Source organism: Amblyomma mixtum, chromosome 3 (assembly GCF_055824585.1).
Source record: "Amblyomma mixtum isolate Tamu chromosome 3, ASM5582458v1, whole genome shotgun sequence".
Taxonomy (NCBI): domain Eukaryota; kingdom Metazoa; phylum Arthropoda; class Arachnida; order Ixodida; family Ixodidae; genus Amblyomma; species Amblyomma mixtum.
In genome coordinates, this window is record NC_143014.1 from 159,909,634 (window position 1) to 159,932,053 (window position 22,420).

General features: G+C 45.0%; 1 protein-coding gene across 1 annotated transcript in view; it reads right to left on the reverse strand.

The window, feature by feature from the left end:
• The window catches only part of LOC149352517 (hemicentin-2-like), a 584,798-nt gene that overhangs the window by 236,279 nt on the left and 326,099 nt on the right, over positions 1 to 22,420 (reverse strand). The window lies entirely within an intron of this gene.

Below are 22,420 nucleotides of genomic sequence, written 5' to 3' on the forward strand. Positions count from 1 at the left end.
ATAGGGTGCCGCAGTTTAGAGCGGAATAACTTTGACCAACTAGAGACCTTTAACGTGCACTGACACCCCACAGCACACGGGCGCCTTTTGCGTTTCGCCTCCTTCAAAATGCCGCCGGGGTCGAACCCGGGTACATAGAATAAGTAGCCGAGTGCCCTAAAGTCTGAGCCACCACATTAAGTAGTGCAACATTAAGTAGTGCAAAGAGTTAAGCGCTCTTTGTCCCCGACAGCTGACGACACTGAGACTAGGGAGGCAGAAAGTTAGTCCCAACAATCCACCTCACAGGTGGGCGATGGCGGGTGGGGGAACACTGAAGGTTGTTGAAAGTGCATTTTTACCAGTCAGTGCCCGGATGTGCGCCCACCGGGGTGTGGTGTGTATCAAGGGTGGAGGCTGAACGCACGCACGCAGGAACTTAGTAATCCGGGGAAACATCTGGCCAGCTATGGGTCAACGAAGCGTCTTCACAAATCTACGTGCGTCTGGTCACGTGTGTTCCGATCGAGCTTCTTGTTTCGTTCCTGGGCTCATGCAGCGACGAAAGTGGCGCAGCGGCTCCTGGCACGAGTGCATCAGTTGCAGCGCCCGCTCTATGACGCTGCCTGCACTTGGTAGCAGTGCGAAATATCGAGCCGACTGGGCAGGCAATGCATGCCACGTGACCAGCATGGCTAGTAAGGCTTTCAAAATTCTCAAATCACTGCTGTTAGTTGATCCATGACCACGGTCAGTTGCTTCGCTTTCGACAATGTCCCTTTACCACGCGCAGCGCGCTTCTTCCACCTGGGATGCTTTGGCCAGCCAGCGAACACGCAGGAAATGATTGCCCTCGTACGCCATCGACGCGGGCTTGGCCGGCGTTACTTATTGATTCAATAGAGTTATACCATACCGTTACCGTGTTTACGCTACCGTTTACAGTGTTTCCAGACGCCGGACTTTCCGGTTAGCGCTGCGCACTGCAGTGCCCCCTTTTATTGAATTTTTGGATCGCATATTCTTTCCTCGGCGGTGTCGTGAAGGTTGAGAAGCGCTCTCTCATATCCGCGCTTACTGGAAGCACAATCTCTTCAACTACGGGGGTAGTTTACGGCGCCTCCTCGTTCGCTATAACCAAGTGGTGCGGCCAAAGTTTTTGGTTGTATCTGCGACGAATTTCCATTGGCCTTATGCATATTTTGATGGTAGCACCGCACCTGTTCCTAATAAGCAAGCGTATATCTGCGGCCGTTATAAGTGGGCTCGACTACATCCGCTGAATTCGCTTTAATACACAGGTATCAAAAAGGCTGGGTAAGGCTGCAGATATATGGGTAAAGGAAGCAACGACCGATCACAACCTTAGTCATCTGCCTTGTGGAGAGGTCTTACAGGTATCCGAAGGAAAAGTGAATAGTGAGAAACCTGAATTTATTAGCATAAATGTTCTCTCACGACCATGTCCAGAAAAGATAGACGAGCACTTAGTCGCCTTTTAAGTACAGTGGCCAGAAAGGGGTTGTTTTGTAGTTTTGAAAATAAATCCCCTGAAACAAGTTGGTAGACATATGGTGCCCGGCTGATTCACCGGGCTCTATCAAGGGCCCAAAAAATCTGTAGACTCACAGGCTCTCTTTGATAGCGCCCCAGAAAAAGTTACAAAAATTCTATAGTGCAAGCGCACCTTTTCCCAAGCAAAATGCTGCATTTACAAGAATGATGCAATGCAACATCCCAACGAACATGTTACCAATTTGCACCCGTGCAAAAAAAAAAAAAAAGCGTTCTCCCCATCCAAGAGTGCGTTTTTTTATCACACACTTTTTATCAGAACAAAAGACGTCGACGTCATCATAATAAGCTAAAGTTGTAATTTGTCCTGTACTAGTGAGAAGCCACGGTTAGGTCTGTTTTTGAAGGTACTGAGCTGTAGGGGCTCGAGATATATAACACGAGTCACAAAGGCGATATCGAAGAGATGATTTAAATAAAATATGCTTGGTAAGATCTGGATAGGGAGAGCCAGTGCTCCCAAAAGGCTCTCGTTGGTTGGGGGATCAGCGGTTGAAGGGTTCTCGCATATTCCCGTAACATGTAGGAAAGGGGGGGGGGGGGGGGGGGTGACTGGCAAGTCGGTTTCGGGGTGACGGAAAGGTGTCTATCTGTATATAGGTGCCGATACATGACAGCTCCGTTTCTCAATAATGCGAACGTAGAGGCCGCGTGCGGGGGTCACGTCGGCGCCCGCGTAAGTGCACTGCGCTCGAGAAAATCCTGACTGACTTCAGCTTCAGGGTGACCAATTACTCGCACGACGGGGTCTCCGAAATTGCTCAGGCTGGCGGGTTTTGTCGTTGCAAAATCCACTGGCTTTTCGCCTTACACTTAATCAGTCGGATTATAGCGTACACAGCCGATATACATTAATATCGATTTCATTGCATTTTGTGGCTCTTGCCGTAAATACGTCTTTTTGCCACGGACAACAAACAAAGCGGATAAAATGAGAACATATGGCATTACACAAATTTTTGCATTTTTTATTTTATGTATCCATGCGCCGAAAAACTAAACAGCATAATAAGGTTGATTAAAATCCATCTACGTTCTAAGTTTTTTTTTTGTCCTGAACCCGTTTGAACCGGTTCAGTATGGTCCGAACCGGTTCGAACCGGAACGGAATGTCGCTCTGGAGCCGAACCCGGAACTGAACCCGAACCTGAACCGAACCCGAAAAAATTCCGGTTCGACACCCTGGTATTTAGTAATAGATGAAGGAACATCGCATTACAATCACATATATGCATTCATAAGAAGAGTAAAAATATTGCAGCGCGCAAAGCAAGTACTATAAACTTGTGTCCAATTTTTCGCCAAAATATACTGCCATTGCTTTTGACGTAATTACAGGTTGCCCCAAATACTGAATTGCATGACCATAGCAAACCCAAAAAAAGAGCCAATCTTCCCCCAAAGTGCTAGGCGTTCTTAGAAGGAAAAGATGGCCAAATTAGTTGTTGACCGGGCAGTGATTGGTGGTGAAGTCCTCAGATGCTGCTGTACAAACAACAGAGGCGATGATGCTCTGTTAAGGATTGCCCTACTGTTGTCGTTCCTGGAGCAATGAGAGGCCCCGCACGTCCTAGTGGACGAGAACAGAAGAACCGCATGCCGTTCTCCGGTCCGTTCGCGCGACTGGTGCAGCTCGATAAGGAAGAGAGAAAGCGTGTCAACAGGGCGGCTTCTTCCTCCCGTCTTCAAACGTTCGCGGTTTTCGCTCTGCCAACTCCCGATGACGTCTTCTGCTCTGTAGACATTTCTTATTGAGCCCAATTTAACTATTATTTTTTATGTCCCACGTGTTGCTCAGATGAGTTTTTTTTTTTCACAGCCTTTCAAACCATTCGTTCGCGTTTGGGTGTAGCCAATGAAGTAGTTTATATAACCTAGTTTTCTTCATCGATCGATTTTTTTTAGGGCGCCAGTACTAAGAATTCCAAATCCGAAAAAAAAAACCGTTGTCTGTTTGTTTGAAGCCAGCTAGACCTGCAGAAATAAAATGAATATGGTTTCTAACCCGCGGCGGCACGAAAAGATTTTCTTCGCTGGCCACTGGATGAGAGCACTACGCTACCGCCGCTTTTTGTTTCAACATGGTATTTATTACAATGTTACAATGGTTTTTGTACATGAACTATGAAACCAATCACCCCTGGTGTTTGACTGCCACTGTGTCGAGTTGTGCATTGCATAACGCCTTCTTCATCAACTTCCAACAGGGCGTGATGGATCAAAAAAGCACCACTGTCGCAGTGCGCTCTTAAGGAGCGTTAAGTGGTCCCAAAATTTTATATTTCGCTACCGCTAATGTCCCCAATCAGTGATTTCGTCGATATTTGACTGAAGCATGACCTTCAAACCTTAGCCTCGAACCGAAAGCGAAACGAAACGCGACGTGTTAGCGCACATACTTCGCATTTGGCCATGTAAGCTATATCGGCTGTATTTTTTTTTTCCAGAAACTAACTGATGCATGCAATCTACTCTGAAACTGAAAACTAACACTTCGACGGAGTTGCCTGTCTGGTTGGGTTTGATAACTTATAATAAACTATGGCACGTCTCCAACCAAAATGTCTCCAGCCAAAATTTTTGTTTGGTGGTGGTGGTGGTGTGACACTTTTATTAGAACATCCTTTCTATTAGGCGTTCAATACGTCCTGGGCCAAGGCGACGAAAGCACGTTGCAGTTTTAGATCCAGAGAGGCGAGCCAGATGGGCCCCGGTTGGGGTGGGGAGAAAGGATAGGCGGGGGACTGGAAGGCTGCGTGGCACTGTGTAAGGCAGTGTTCAATGTCTGCATATGTGTGTGGAAAGTTTGGGCACTGAGGTGTGGAAGTGTACCGGTATACGTAAAGTTTGGCTGGTGTATGTAGGAGATTAAACTGTATTCTGCGAAGAATTCGAGCTTCACGGATCAATAAGGATGGGTGCGGCGGTGGTCTGGGACTGCGGTGGGTCTGGGAAAGAGATAGGTGAGTAGGTTGGAGACGTGTCATAGTTTATTACAAATCTGTTTTTGCACCTTCGCTTCTTGGCTAAGCTCACGTCTAGTGAACAATAACCGAAGCGAAGACGTTAAAATAATTCAAAATGCACTGAAGAACTTTTTGAGCGCTTTTGTATGGCACTCTTTACATTCTGATGCTTAAAAATAATTCTAGAGATATCGGGAAAGTATTCTTAAACAAAAGTGATATCACCTTGATGAGCTAATCCTTCGAAATATTCAAAACTACAAGTCTGTTTCTGTATGCCTCATTACCCACACGCGGCCGCTCCACAAGTCCCAGCGTCGATGCGACTCTACCACCATACGCACTAATGCTCGCTCGTGATGTCTTAAAACGACAGACCAGTGCTGTTAATGGCTTCTGAATGAGGAAGGTAACGCTAAATTCAGGTGTGAGCTTGGAGGGACATCTCAGTGGGCCCCATCCTTTTTGCTGTCTAGTGATGCGAGTCTGCGAACAGCTTTCGTGAGCGATACCTGGATGGTAGTGCCATCTAAGGCGAATTCCAAAGTATCCCCGCGTCTCCGTACAACTCTTCACCCTAAGCTTTGTGGCCCAACATCTCGTTTGTGACGAATTGGGGCTTGTCAGAGCTACACTGAATTGCCTCTTGGGGAAGTGTATACCTTTAAATGAGCTTCGAGAAAGGACTATGGCTTTTTCTTGGGACTTCAGTACTTTTTTACTTTCGTAGATCGGCCGCTCATAGGCCAAAAAAACGTCAAAGCGTTTTCTATCTTTAAAAACGCTAATGGATTTCTACGGTGGCCTTCCTACAAGGAGCGGTGTTGGTATTATATTAGGACCACGAATTTTTAATCTTCACTCCTTTATATAGCATCCTTTTCTAACTTCTGATGTCTTGCTGATCTCCATTCATTTTCTGTCCAGTTCTATCTCTCTAATGTCGATGCAGATCCCCCCTCTCCCTCTACCTGTATTGTGCAGGTAAGAGCACTGAATTTAAGTATAACATGTATGTTTGAGCGTCCGCATTTGTGTGCTGTCGTGCGTTAGGACACTTTAATATTCCAAACTGCTGCTCTAATAAGGACAGAAAAAAATACATAAGGACTAGACATTTACGATGAACTTGCTGGTGCATCAAATGTTTTCTACACGAACACCAGTGTTAGCACAAACGTGAGTGATAAGTGTTGCACCTCTTATTCGGTCAGTATTGGCTTTCGCAGGAAAGGAACCCTACACAGAAAACAGGCAGCCCCTGGGCATCTTTACCAGACGTATTTTATCCCTTTAACCTCTTGTATATATATATATATATATATATATATAGAAGAAGGGGTCACAACCTTGCAATTATCTTAATTTAATACCGACAGTTTCGGACGGAGGACCGTCCTTCCTAAGGGTATACCCTAAGGAAGGACGGTTGCAAGGTTGTGACTCCTTCTTCTACAAGACCTCCTGCAACTACACACACACACACACACACACACACACACACACACACACACACACACACACACACACACACACACACACACACACACACACACACACACACACACACACACACACACACACACACACACACACACACACACACACACACACACACACACACACACACACACACACACACACACACACACACACACACACACACACACACACACACACACACACACACACACACACACACACACACACACACACACACACACACACACACACACACACACACACACACACACACACACACACACACACACACACACACACACACACACACACACACACACACACACACACACACACACACACACACACACACACACACACACACACACACACACACACACACACACACACACACACACACACACACACACACACACACACACACACACACACACACACACACACACACACACACACACACACACACACACACACACACACACACACACACACACACACACACACACACACACACACACACACACACACACACACACACACACACACACACACACACACACACACACACACACACACACACACACACACACACACACACACACACACACACACACACACACACACACACACACACACACACACACACACACACACACACACACACACACACACACACACACACACACACACACACACACACACACACACACACACACACACACACACACACACACACACACACACACACACACACACACACACACACACACACACACACACACACACACACACACACACACACACACACACACACACACACACACACACACACACACACACACACACACACACACACACACACACACACACACACACACACACACACACACACACACACACACACACACACACACACACACACACACACACACACACACACACACACACACACACACACACACACACACACACACACACACACACACACACACACACACACACACACACACACACACACACACACACACACACACACACACACACACACACACACACACACACACACACACACACACACACACACACACACACACACACACACACACACACACACACACACACACACACACACACACACACACACACACACACACACACACACACACACACACACACACACGCACACACGCACACTGAATGCCTTCCGCCATCCATTCTACTTCGGAAAACGTTGAATGTTTGCTCAGAAAGAAATGCGCTGGGAGATTGCCTCGATGTTGCCTTTGCGACATTTCGACAGGCGAGGATGTCCATTGGAAAGCACATAGTAAGAAAGAGGGAGATAAGAAATATGCAGCTCAGCGGAAGAGAATAAAACAGAACGCAAGGAAACGGAACTTTAGCGAGAATCGGTGTTGTTCCACGGAATGCGCACAAGTCGGACAGGTTGCCAGAGCGAGACTCCCCGCCCTGCTTCAGACGCATCGAGATCACGGGGCTGACAGGGCGACTACGCGGACGGAATTGACCAGGGAGTTTTCCCATACTTTGAAAAACAATTTTCAAAATACGTTAAGAAACGCTAGGGCTGCCGAGTAGTACAAATAAGTTGTCGAAAAATTGTATCGGTCCGGGGTTTCTCGCGCACGCACAAAACAAAAGAAAAAAAATACACCCTACCCAAGGCAAACAACAAAAATCATTAAAGGAAATAATGCTGACAACAAAAGCTAGGCTTCACAAAGACGGCCTAATGGCTCTTACTTTTCGGATTCTTTGACACGCTACGTGCTGGCGTGCTCGGCCGGATTTTTCATCTTTCACTCGCAACAAACTCACAGCTTTCAGGATGGTTTCATACTCCAAAACTTTTCGAAGGCGCTGTTAAGTGGGCTTTTTAGCGCTGCTTTGGCTTTAAGTCTTTTACGCCCGCTTCTTAGGGGAGATATCAAAAATTCATTCGCAGATAGAATCGCGTCAATACCCTTCCCAAAGTCGCATTTTTCGGGCGCAGATGTTTTTCGATATCGATAATTTAGCAGTGTGGGAAAAGAACCGGGCCCAAATACTTGCTCTTGCTTATGCTGAAGGTTCTTGTTTCGAGCCCTTTTGCTCCTGATTTTACGCGAGCCAAACATTATTACATGACTCTCCTAAGCTTTCACAAGCCTGCGGTCAACGAGCGGTCGTTACCGCGGTGTTGTAATCCTGGTATAAGTGGGAAACCGCTGACAGGGCCTTTAAAAACCATTTGTTCTTACTATCTTCTTACCCAAGCTGTCTTTTTTTACGGCAGGGTCATAAACAAAGATGGTATCTCATAGTTCCCGCTGTTATACGAATCATAGCACAATCTGGTGGGCATCACCAGCTCTGCATCCGATGGAGAGGAAATAGTTTTTTTTCTAGCTTTTTGTCATTTCCTGCACAGCGTGGCTGACATCACCATGAACCAGAATATGGGAACTGGAAACAAGACACAAAAAATAGAGCAACTGCACCACGGCCTAACCCTAAAATTGCGAGAAAAGCGAAACAGGGGAACGCAGTTTATAGCGACGCTTTTGTGGCTTCATTCTTCGGGGTCTTTGCATTGGGTAGCAACCGCTTATCACCCGATGGTTCGCAAGCAAGGTCAAAGGCAGCTCTGTGTAAAGCGTATACAAACTTGTCACCGTACAGGACAGCCCGTTATCAATGCTGAAAAAGTTCGTAACCCGAAACTAATTGCATATAAAGAATAGGAGACACACCCGTTGACAGGCGCTGATTAAACTGGTCAGATATAGAATAAACGCATCGATTCAGCTTTGCAGCGAGTAACGGCTTTCTTCCGCAATGTGCGCTTCAGGACGTGCAAATAATTATACCTTTTCTGTTTTTTCCCCAACGCCTATTGACTCGAGTTCACATCATTTATTTTTATTCCCATTTTTTCAAAGCCACAGACAATCTTTAGACAAACAATCAGAAGCTCTTTTATTCATTCGTTCTTTATTTGTTTCCCATTCTCACGGATTGAGGAAGCCGAGGTAAAAGCTGCATGCAAGCAGCTTGAGGACCCCTCCACCTCTGTACAAGCAACAGCAGTGGAAGGCACACATACATTTTTGGAACACTTTCACGGGGTGACATATCATACGCAATACAATGAAAGCAGAAATGTATAAACGCAAAGATCCAAAAGACTTATTGCTTTAAAGAAAACAAAACTAATAATAATGTGGCGTAAAACGTAGAGCAAGTGGTGGAACATTTTCAATAGGGGGCAAAATTTTATGAGCAATTTGAATTCTGACTGAGTTATGTTGAGAATTTTTATGCTTCTATTGTGAAAACTATTTGAAGTTTGGGTAGGCGACACTGAAGCATTTGATCACCATAATTAGTTCGGGATCTGAGGACTTTCCAAACATCTGTATGACAAGTTAGTCGTACATCTACAGACTGTTCCAAGTTTACTTTCAGTGAATGTCATTGAATACATTCGAGAACTGTAATAAAACTGTTTTAATAGTCTCTGGTCAGATAATTTCTGAATTTTAAAAGATTATATTTTCCAAATACAGGTTCAATCTGCTCTATACACTGTATACGTTTTCAATAATTGGCAGGATTTTTTTTTTTTGCAAAAATTGGAACTTGTTTATAATAGATTCTGTTGTCCAGCCCCATACCAAATGGAAATACTGCATGTAAGAGGCAAATAATGCATTATAAATTAAGAGCAATACTGGCGCAGGAAAAATGTATTTATTCCGTCTCAACAGGCCTACAATGCAACTAATTTTGAAGCAACGAAATGAACTTGATCGTCCCGCAATAGATTGCATGGAGAATACACACTAAGGATCTTAATAGTATTAACAATTTCAATCTGTGCCGACTGAAACGTTACGTTTAGGTCTGTTGGAATATATGCACTTTTAGTGGTTGGTTGGTTTATGGGGTTTAACGTCCCAAAGCGGCTAAGGCTATGAGAGACGCCGTAGTGGAGAACTCCGGAAATTTCGACCACCTGGGGTTCTTTAACGTGCACTGACATCGCACAGTACACGGGCCTCTAGAATTTCTCCTCCAAAGAAATTCAACCGCCGCGGCCGGGATCGAACCTACGTCTTTCGGGTCAGCAGCCGAGCACCATAACCACTGAGCCACCGTGTGAAAAACAACTGCTCTTGCATTGTTGGTATTAACTTGGGGGAAATGCTGCATAAACGAAGTGCTCAAATGAGAATAGATAAACTTGCTTGGTGAACTAACTTGGCAGGACAGGAAGAAGATATAAATATGCTGGTGTCGTCAGCTTACGTTATGAGCTTTGATTCTTTATGTAAGTAGGCTACGTCATTTACGCACAGATTGAAGAGCAACGGCCCAAGAATGCTCCTTTGAGGGACGCCAGAATCTTACTTCTATATGCGATTTAAATTCATTTATTGATACAAAATGCCGCCTGTTTGTGAGATTGTGAGATAGGAGTTGAAAAATTCTGATGCAAGACCTCTTACATCGTTTCTTTCTTTTTTTTGTTTCTCTCAAATGAAAAGCCTGGGTAAACTCTAGAAATATACCAATCGTCACAAGTTTGTGCTTAAAATCATGAAAGATGAATTGCTTTTGTTCAAAAGCACAAGTTTTGCTGCCAATTTTTTAAAAAACCGTATTGACCTTTTGAAAGAAGTAGCTGCTCTGAAAGAAGAGAAGATAGCTGCTTTGCTAGAAGTTTTTCAAAACATTTGGAGAATATTGGAGAATGGAAACTGAATGGCAGTTTCGGGTGTCTGGTTCATCACCCTACTTGTGCAGGGTTACAGGTCTTGTAATCTTCATACGAAAAAGAAATGTGTCTGTCAAACTACAGAGATTATAAGTATACACTAAAATGGAAGCTCTCTCTCTGTAAGCCATCGGCATCGAAGCTGGATCTCTTATTAAGTCCCTGCAATGCAAAACAAACATCAGCAGTATTGCATGGCTGTAAAATAATCTCGTATTGGTTGAAAAGCAAAACTGCAAAACTATCTAGCTACTGTATTGCCTGCACAGTCTCTCTGTGGAAAAAATAATTATTGAACGCATTAACCATGTCTTCTCCAGTTGTCATATTACCATTTATGCATTTTTTTTCTATTCGATCAAGTATTGCTTTCCGTCCAGTAATGTCAATCATTTTCATCCACAGTTTACCACTCTTCCCTACACAAGGCAAAACCTGTTGCAAATAAAATTAGTTCTTTGTTCTCCTTAGTTCTTTAGACAGTTTGCTACGGAACACCTTAAATTCTTTCTAGTGTGAAGGTTTCGTTGTCTTAATGAACGTTGCACAGAGCCTTTCACGCTTTTAGATTTTTTCATATCTAGATGTTTAGTTAGCAATGGCTTTGTTATATTGTTATGGCATATCCGTTCCTCAGAAACAAAGTCCTTTGTGAATATATAAACACAATTGTCTATAAAAGTGTTGTAAGCTGTCCCGGCATCACTCTGACGGCAAATTTCATTCAAGCATGCCTGCCTAATTTCTGACTGGAACATTTCTAAAGAACGCTAGTTGATTGTTTGTAAGGTGGTAATCGTTCTCTTTACACTACGATCAGAGCATCCGATGTTAGCAAGCTTACAAATGGGCATATGATCACCTATAAAATCGCTCAAAGCACAACTTTCAGTGCATGACAAGCCATAATTCGTAAATCCATATATGTTTATTCAGTCTCATCGCCTGTCGTCAGGTTATTTTCAGTATGTCTCCGTCGATGCTTCCACGCAGCCTTGCAGTATTCTCATGCTAAAGATGATGATATGTGGTAGGTTTAGTTTGACGTGCCGAAACGTCACATAGGCTATGAAGAACGTTGTAGTGCAGGTCCCCGGAATAAATTAGACCGCCCGGGGTTCACTAAGGTGCGTTGATGTTGCACATATAGCACACGGGCATTATTGAATTTTGCCTCCATCGAAATGCGACCGCCGCGGCCGGCATTGGGCATCGCGACATTGACATCAGTACCCGAACGCCCAATGCTCTGAGTTACTACAGCGGGTGGGTACTAAAGAATAAATACAACCACCTTAACGCGCATGAACAATAACTCAGCGCAGGCTAAGGTGGGTTTCTGATTTTTGTCGCGAAAGAATTAGTAGCCCCATCAGACGAAATTCTTTCAGCAAGCGTCGTTGTTCAGGCCCAGAGACGGGCCCAAGCGTGTTACAGGAGGAGCAGATGGCCCCGCCTGGGAAGAGCCAGCCGCGGCAACGACCCTTCAAGGCCAAGCTCACTGCAGCGCGCTGCATAGATGAGAAGCCGCGGCGAGAGAGTGTCGCCTCCAAGGCAATCACCAGCTCGAAGATTCGAACGTATGCCGGTCTTCGCGCACAACAAACAAACGAGGAAGACGAACCATGTCGCAGAAAGCACTGTAGTGAAAGAACCTCGGCCATGCAAAAACTAATGCTTTTGCATTCCCACACGTAAGCAGTCTTAAGCGTTTCTACCAAATTTTCATTTTTAACCAACGACCACAAGCCCCAAAGCTGCGAGAAAGTCATCGTTGGCGTGGTCCGTCGTCTTGTGCGCACCTGCTCCTTCGTCAAGTGTGCTAGAACATGTTCAGTTCGCACCTGACGTAGAGGGTAATTTTATTTCCTCATTAAAAGGATAACCGCAGCGACCATCTGCATTACAGAAGAGGTGCATAGGAAATTGGAAACCTGTTTCGTTGTGAAAGTATTATTCTAGACCAATCTTTATAAATTAATCTCTAAGGAAAAAATAATCGCGAGACGTTAACAAAACGGCGAGCTAGAACGCATCATGAAAGTCGCTGTCACATTCTTTACAGTGTTTCAAAATGATTCGTTTAGTAAGTTCCAAGAGCGTATGGAAGCAACTTTAGGAAGAATCAGCGGTATTTTTAGCGATGATCTGTAGCTTTCGCACATGTACACGCTGTATTTCATTCAGCTGCTAGCTCCAGAGAAACAAAAATGGCAGTCTTCGCTAAGTAAAGGGTCGATTCTGTTTCTTCACCCTGAATAAAATAACTCCTTCAGCAAAAGCACCGGAATCAGCATGCGTGAAATATCGCGTTATGCAGGTCAAACGCTGCGAGAACTGCCCAGCTTGTTTTGCGCACCACACCCAATGCTTTCTGCACGACCGTAAGTTACGTTACTCCACAACGCTAGAAATGAAGCGCATCGCCTACAGCGCTGAATAATCGACTCACTGCTTTCATCGTTCGCGCTATGCATAAATACTGTTAGCACAAGCAAACCGTCGTGTAAATAAAAGGATGAATTCTTGCGAACGCGGGTAAAGGCAAATTAAGGGGGGGTGGCCTTGATTTGCTCAATACTAGCCTTTCTCCTCGGAAAGTTTACACCTGCCTGCGCTCTTCAGTATGATTAACGAGGGTTAAGACTGGCAAAATTAAACTTTTCAAAGGTGCACCTTGCAGGTAATTTCTTTTAAACTTAACGGGCATGCGTTTTCTGCGTTTTCATTCACTGGCCTTGCTAGCGATGCTTTACTTACTGCACGAAAAGTAGAGAAACCTAGTCTTGCTTGTTTTTGTTCTTTTTTGCGGTGCTTGTAGATGTCTTGATGAAACGGTGTTATGAGATGTCTGGATTTCCTAAGGTTGTGTAGCGGTGCTTATCTTTAAAAAAAAAAAACGAATCAGATGACAGCGCATAAAATCTACTTTTGATACACGGTTAACAAGCGAAAGACCTGCAGCTTCTTCGTATTCACTCTATGTAAAAAAAAGCAAAGAATATGTCACCTACTTCGAAAAGGTTTTTATGGTATTCAAAACTGTTACACATCTTGATTTTTTCGACAGCTGTATTCCGCTTTCCTATGTTACCCAGAAACTTCATGCGCAAATTCGACTACCAGCTAAGCTTTACCTTTTCTTGAAGCAGTAAAAGCGTTCCAAGGCGAAAGCCTTTAACGCCTCATTGTTGTCGAGAGAAGACTGTCTGCAGAAGGTTGTCAGCAGAGGTATCACGCTTTTTCTAGTCAGGCCAGAAAAAAATCTTTGCGCGCGATGGGATTCGAACTACCATCCTTCCGTTCCGCAGCCGAGCGTGGCAATGGCTATCCTACATCCTTTTTTTTCTTTATTGTTGGCTATCCTACTTCCTGCCAACGCATATGTAGTTCTCTTTGCCTAGGACGCTGGAGAGTGTTTGCAGAAAGGCGTCGAATCAGACGGATGCTTCCCAAATGGCCTCCATTGTCTCCAGCATTTAAGATTCACAAATAATTATGTACTTAATTAACATCTTAACCACACACTAGTGACACAAGCAGCAACACCGCGCTAAAGGCTTTCGCCTCACCGCACTTTAGGTCAACAAAGTTGCTTTCAACTTTCAACTAGTCAACTGAGTTGCTTTGGGACGTTAAACCCCAATAAACCAAACCAAACCATTTGTTTTTGTTTGCATACTGTGGTTTTTCGACACGATAATTGTGCTTGTGTTCAACAGTGAGGGTCCTAAACGCTGCGCAGATCGTGATCGGGGCTCTCGATAACCTCTTCTTATGAGTTGATTTAGCTGATTGGTTTACGTGATGCACAGCCACTTGATGTATACTTTCCTTGACAGCTGATAACAATACGCTCCTAAGCTGCTACTCGATATTGCGGTAAACGCTTCCATTTACGTAGGAATGGCAACCATACTACAAGAAAAGAGGCCCTAAAAGAAAACAACAATATTCACTTCATAGAGTACGGAATTGTCGATTCACGTGCGTCCGCGGTTTGTTCTGAAGCTGTGAAACATGCGGCCTTCTTTATTTTTTTCTTCGATTCGAGAGCGTGTTTGTGTGAAGGATAAAATGTAGTGCAGTTTGGCCAGCGTTGATTTCCAAGCACGCTCCACAATGCTGATCTGATCCTGACTGCATGGGCCATCAACAGTATGTCCACAATTTGCCTCAAATCAGGCTTTTCTGATTAGATTCTAGTTATATCCTGGTTAGGTTTCCGGTTAGCTTCTGTTATTTTTTCGCATTTTATATTCTTCTTTGTGCTTCCATTGGCTGCATGCCACCGGTCATTCAGCGTCTCTTAGCAATTCCATCACTGGGTAAATATGGTTAGCGTACAACGACTTGAAAATCAGTAAGTTATTCGTTACTGGTGCGCCGGTGCCCACATTAGCATTTAATTATCACGCACACTCCCCTTCACCTCAGCACGAACTTTCGAAAACGTCGGCGTCATAGCTTGCCAAAGAGGTTCCGCGGGCGGTCGCAAACAGCAGCCGAATCGAAGAGATTCGTCATGGTGTCCTGGTTAAGATAGGTCGATAGAGAACCCTGCATACCTGAACACTTTGCGAGCACCAACGCCCCTATCCGGCTGTGTGGCTGCACGCGCACAGCCACACGCAACTTGTTTCGTCGCATGCGAGTGCTTCGAACGGGAGACAAAAAATAGTGTACGGCAGCACACTGAGTACACAAAGAGCGCTGTGGACACTGCGGTGATGGAAGCTAAACCTTATCTATGCTTGTGAAAGGTCGCGTGGGTGCGAACATTCCTGTTGCAAATCTGAAGCCTTTTTTACGTAGTTTTATGCTATATGGTTTAGGGGGGTTTAACGCCCCGAAGGTAATCAGGCTATAGTAGAGAAGAGCTCCGGAAATTTCGCCCACCTGGGGTTCTTTAACCTGCACTGACATCGCACAGTACATGGGCCTCTCGAACTTTGTCTCCGTCGAAATTCGACCGCCACTGCCGGCGTCGAAACGCGTCTTTCGGGTCAGCAGCCGAGTGCCGTTACAACGGAGCCACAGCAGCGGATTGTTTTTTAAGTATCTTGTCTTGAATTGCGAAGTTTTTCAAAAACCACAAAAGCTACTCTAGTAAATCTGACAGAAATAAATTGTTCTGGCTAGCTTTCTGTAAGCGTCCGTAAGGGAGTTTTAGATGTAAATAACTTGCACAGGGGCTCCTATACAGAACGAAGGAAGCTGGCCCAACGACGCCTCCTCTAAGGGCTGTGCATATGTCAGAACGTTTCCATATTGATAGCGATCGACTAAGGCAAATATCGTTCTGTATCACCAAAATATTGAAAATTGTGCCCCATTTGAGCGGCCGGCCTTACCTTCTACTGCTTGAACTTCCGATAAGGTTTTCTTTGCAGTTAAGAAACAACGACTGGCTTAGTTTCCGTTAGGGAAGGTAAGAACGAAAGGAAATAACGGCTGCTTGATAAGAGATTTAAAGCAGTCACCTAGTCAAACCCGGAGTAAAGAGAGACACGAATAGATGAGCAAACTAGATGCGTCCCCCCCCACACACACACGCGCGCGCGCGCACGCACACGCATGCACACGCATGCACACACACGCACACACGCACACACGCACACACGCACACACGCACACACGCACGCGCACGCACACACACGCGCACACACACACACACACTCACAGATAACAAAGTATTGATGTGCGAATTGTCGCTAGGGCAACCAAACAACATGCCAGCCCAGAATCAGTACCTCGATGAAAGCTAACGATATACACCATGACTGCACACAGAAAATCAGCTATAGTGCGAAAGCAGCCGGAAGGCCTCTAATTTGCTGAAAATAGCTAGTTGGTCTGGTCCTTCACGACTGAAAGCAAAAACAATGAATGATTGGATCTAAGTTACGATGCTAGAAGGTTGTAACTTGCGTGTACACAGAAAAGTAATGTATTTTTCGCAGATCAGCGCATGCGAATTTCATCTGCTTCAATATTTAGGAAACGAGCAGATCTCTTTGCATTTTTCTTTTTTTTTTCATTTGTATGCGTATAAGCTTGTCATGCCGCACAATGTATCATTTTCCTCCATATCCAGCCGCAGCCTTCGATTTGCTCCTTTTGTAGGCTGTGCAGACTGTTTGTTTCAGCCATAATTGCAGTTGTCAATGACTTACGGAAAGTGAAAGCGTGTTGATCCGGCGCCGCTACAGTGACAGCTTCCCGGTGGCAAGGAAAGCTGTATTTCCTGCCGAACAATGAGTAATGTTTAAACAAACGTATCTTTCTTTTCGGCAAGAGCGGTGAAGCTCATGACATCAGCATGCCACGAAACTCCATGCCATGGTTGCGCCAACACATTGGGACGACAATACGGCTGACATTTGCTTTTTCCACAAGTCTGAAGCTTTTCTGCTTCGCGCTCTCTGGTACACCATTAAAAACAGAGCTTCCAAAGACAATAAGCGTCTTATTTTATCCTGTTCTTAATGTCATAAGAACAATTTAATAGCCGCTGATATTGAACTTGCTGATCTCTGTGGAAAGTGTGGAAACGTTTATTGTGAATCGTCGCGTGTAGGTGAGGTTCGCGCTCTTTCAGCTCTTAATAAAGTCCTGTTTTGATTAAATCCAGCATTTTTCATTGTATCAATCTATTCTATCAATCCCACAAACACATTATATATTACCGTTTACAATTCCTCCAGAGCAAGAAATCAATGGTGCATATTGCTCCGGGAACAGCGGCCTGAATATATGCATTGTGACTGGAAGACATGAAAAGGAAGTTGCTGACCTTGATAGAAGCAGACACGCGAAAAGCGAAAAACTAAACTCTCTGATTTATGTGTAATGTTTGCGGTTGAATAAGGTTCAATGCTGCACATAACAGACAAAATAAGAACCGTTATGAGCGCGTACCATGCGCCTAACGGCACTTGCGTGCCGAGTGAAAGCAGTTACTCAAAATGGAAACGACAGCCTCTTTTCAACTTCGACTCCGCAAGGAGACAACAGCGTTACTCATGGAACACTCCACCTCTCATATCCTTGCCTACTCGATTTATGCCACGGTCATTTATATCCTCGTCGCTTCGCAATCGCTCGTGGTTTTGCATATTGCAGAGCAAACTTTTCCCAGCTTGCTTAACCTGGACGTAATTTAGACATCCTGGACGTTGTTATCCGAGGCGCCACGTTTTGAGCTGGTAAACGAGAGCGTTGTCTAAACATTCTTACGTAACGACGCATATAGCCCTCGCTACCGCTGCCAACAGAGCAGCGTACGTCGCGTGAAAGACCGCAGTAATCATCTACTACGAGGGCTAAATTGCACGCAAGAAAATGCGCGGCGCCATTTAGCCTCAGCAGCAGCTGCCCCTGAACACCGTAGAGCCAGAAGAATCACTGTACCCCGCCAAGTCAAATTGAGCTTGCATCCAAAACTTCTGACCGCGACAGAATGTGTTATACAAGCAACAACTCATCAATAATTTGCTGCAAGATGAAAAGAGAACAAACACTGCGAATTTTACGCTACAAAACCTCGCATGCATCTTGCGCTTTCTGCTGTTGTCGTTGTATTCTGTTTGTGTGCAAGGCCGCCGGCCACGCAAGTACGTGGACAATGCGACTGAGCGCCGCATCGGGACGCTTGATGGCATACAAGTTCTCCCAAGCAAAAGGCGACGCCCCCCTCTCCGTGTCAGCTTTCATGCAGCCGTTTCTATAGCCGAGTTCCCAGGTAACCACAGAGGCTCACGTTGCAGCGTTTTCTTATTTCTGTTTACCTTTCTTCTTTTCCCGGAAACCCGGCGAGGCTGCCGAGCTGTAACCTCCGTGACGTGTGTTCTCGACAGCCACTAAGACATGTGAGCGCTCTCCGACGCTCTAAATTCGAATTCTATGAGACGAAAAAAACCTGCGCCGCCCTTGGCGGCATCGATTTCAGTGGCCGGGATCAATAGTTCCGCATAACATATCACTCGCACATGCCCCCTGCGTGACAGCAAAGTCACTGGAACACAAAGAAAAGGACGGAACACATTTGCCGACGGATTTTGTCCGTTCTCGAAGGCTGGGTAAAATAATGCAAATTTACGGTTCCCTTGCTCGCATAAAGTATTTGGGCGCCGGTGCAGCGAGGTCTGAGATCCATTAGGCTAACGTCCACTGAGATACATATCTTCGTACTGCACAAAATAACACGATGGCACTTTGGTATTCCTGATATCTTTCTATCGTTCACTGAAATCTGTGCTGACCATATTAGTTTGTAGCCTGTCAGGCGGCATACGAAAGCAACAGTTACAGAATACTGTCCAAAACCCAGCTTATTTAGCTCTGTGCAGCACATCGAAAACGCACTTGCAATTTTGACTCGCTTGCTCCGTCATCGGATGAAAGAGCGGCGTAAGACACAGGCTTCGCTTGAGCACCCCGCTGCGAAAACATCCCGCGTATTCCTGCAAGCCTGCATTACCCCTGCTACCCAATTAACCCTGCGGCTACAAAGAAAACAGTGCCAGACTGCTGCTTCTATAGAGCTCTCAGACACCAAAGAGACATTGATTGATTGATTACAAACAACTTTATTTTTTCAATATTCTCAGAACATGTGGGTGGGCCGCCTAGTCCGGTAGTCCACTGGCTGCTGCTGCTGCGCTGGCCCTCCCCACCAGCCAGTGCTGACGGTCAGGATCATCGCTGAGCAGAATAGCCTCCCACTGCTCCTCCTAGGGGTTGGGAATGGGGTCAACTAAGGGATTATATTGGCATGCCCACACCATATGGTAGAGGTTAGCTACCGCTCCACAATGTGGAAACTGCGGAGAGTATAGTGTAGGGTACCACTGGTGTAATTAGATAGATTAGGCCTCAAGATCCTGACGCGCATTGTTGCTGCCGACCATCAGCATGCACTGGCCACCTGCTTGCACCTGGCTACAACAGAAAGATGGCCGCTCATTTCGTCGCTACCTCGAAGAAATGAACATGCTGTACACGTGCCATTATATCTGCCTTCCTTTAATTAGTGCAGCGTGTAGATCTGTGCGCGACAAAATCACATGATAGAATTAAGGCCATTCAAACCGTCTCGAGATTAGTGCGGCGCAGAGCTCCGAAGTTTGCCGTGACTCTGTCTTCTCTCTAGTACCTTTGTTAACTATGGGTGAAGTCGAGGGTTGGACGGAAACCCGTCTGGTCGGGGGTGTACATGAAGAAGAAGGCAGAACACCGACCAAATAAAAATGAATACTTTAAACGACGTTTCGGCTACCACACGGGAGCCTTGTTCACAAAAAGGAACAGACGTAAAAAGGCTGGCTATTTATGCTACGCAGCGGGCGTATGCACTAGGAACTATGGGTGCTGCCAATTGTTCAGCCCTGCCGAGCTTCTATGATTTACGCTAGTATTCTGGCTTACTAGCAATGTTTTGTTAAGTATCACGGTTTGTTGGTTATTTTGTTCGTTTTTATTTCGACGTAAATCCCTTCACTTCACGTGAGCAATTTTATCTATTCTTTTTTCCAGTATAGAGAAACTAAGCGGACAACTACAACGCATTAGCAAAAAAGCACCACAATTAAGTTAACTTGAATCAAGCTTTCTTGCATATTTGGGCAAGTTGTTTTTGCTTCACTGGCACTCACGACGAATGAACGCATATTAGTTACTCCACTGTAGTAACGTAGACAGCGTTTTCACCTCTCGACACAAGTTTTAATAAGATAGACGCGTAGATTTCAAAATCAGTATGTTATATTGGAAAGCAGCACTCGCTGACGGCAACGGTAGCTTACGCTGGCTATGCACGAGGTCAAAACGGGAATTCTCCAGACTGCTGTGCAGGCATTATCATTACAAAGTAAACGAAGGAAAGACGGTTTTTTTTTTTTTCAGTGCTCATAATTTACAGCTGGCCAACAGCTCACTCGCCAGATATATACACGTGTGAATTTTCTAACCTAAGTGCTCGATCTGATTTTTTATTGTCAATTATAAATTTATTTTTACCTCGGTACCTTGTGTGTCTCTACGAAATCATTTATTACCTATTTTACAAGTCACACATCTTCCTGAAGTCCCCCACTTATTCTCAATTTCAGCTGTACTATTATCGACACCACTTTGTTTACTAAATCAACATATCTTCGTACACATTAATGTTGTGCTCGTAATCCACCTTCTGATCGGTTGATGCTGGCATACCTACTCGACCTCGAAAATTCTTTATTAGTGTCAAAATTGCGGCCTAATAAGAAATCAAACACTGCCATGTCGTCAAGCTGCTGTTCCTAATTTAGAAATTTGAGCCAGTCTGCTCAGCACAAGAACTGAATTCTACATGCTTTACTTATATCAAGTACGCTCGGCCGAATCTTTAATGGCTCGACCATTTCATCGCTAAAGACACCTTTTAAAAGGCTTGTCTCGGCTAAACAGCTGAGATATTCATGCTGTAATTTGACGCGTGACGTGGAATTCGGCTGCCTCTTTTTGTTCATATAATGTTGGAGTCGAGTACTTGCCTGATTAGATCACACTTATTATATATGTTCATCGTCTGATGCTACGAAGAGCCCAAAACAAGCTGGATATGCCGCAGTAGTTCTGGTGGCGCAATCGCGCTTACTCTGGGTAAAGAACTTGCGTACCATGGAAGGAGTGGTAGTAACCCCGAGGAGGAAGCGAGGTGGGCAAGATTCATTGCTACGTGTGACGCTTGTTTTGGCTCTTTGTCGTTGCAGACGATGCAGATTAATAACAATTTTGATCCAATCACTCCACTCAGAGATTACGAAAAAGAGATTGCTGAATGTCACCTAGCGCCTAAAATTACAGCATAAACATGCCAGTGGTTGAGCAGTAAGAAGCCTCTTACAAGGTGCATTTAGAGAGGCAACACTCGAGCCAGTTAAAGATTTGGCCGGTATACCAATGTGTCGCATAAATTTGTCTGGAATACTGCACCCGAAGAAGCCAGCCCAGGATAACTTGCTTAGAGACTAACTACAGTAACGTACATTGTTACCCCTAATCCTCTTGCCTCACAACCGTATTGATTTAGCAGAGGCAATTCAACTGCTCGAACGTCCTCGGAGAGACCATGTCTACAGAAGGAGTGAAAAAATTGAAACGCGACCATTATGAAGGAAGCATCTTCTTCCTGGAATTCACAAAAATACTAATGGTATAACGTTTTCTGCTGATTTTCTTCACTTTAGAAAACACTACGCAAGATAGCTGAGTAGCAACAGATTACTTGCACAGATTGAGACGCGGAACGCACTACGACACTTCAATGCGGTGCTTTACAGACATCAAACAGTTTTGTGAAGTGCTGCTTTTTACCATGCTGACTTTTGGCGAAAGGTTAAGCCTCGTTGAATACCTGCTCATGTTCACCGCACCTGCTATAGGTATTCTGAAATAATACAACGGCAGCGGCCGGCTAGCGCTCACATGGAAACCAAGGCAAGGAAACTGTAAAGACTGCGTTCTGATTTAAATTCGTGCTCACGCTTTTCCGTACTAACCGCTACTTAAATCGACCAACCATTAATTTCACTGCAACCCGACACGGTGTAACGTCACAAGGTCACGTGACCTAGGTGGCCCACGTGCCGCCTAG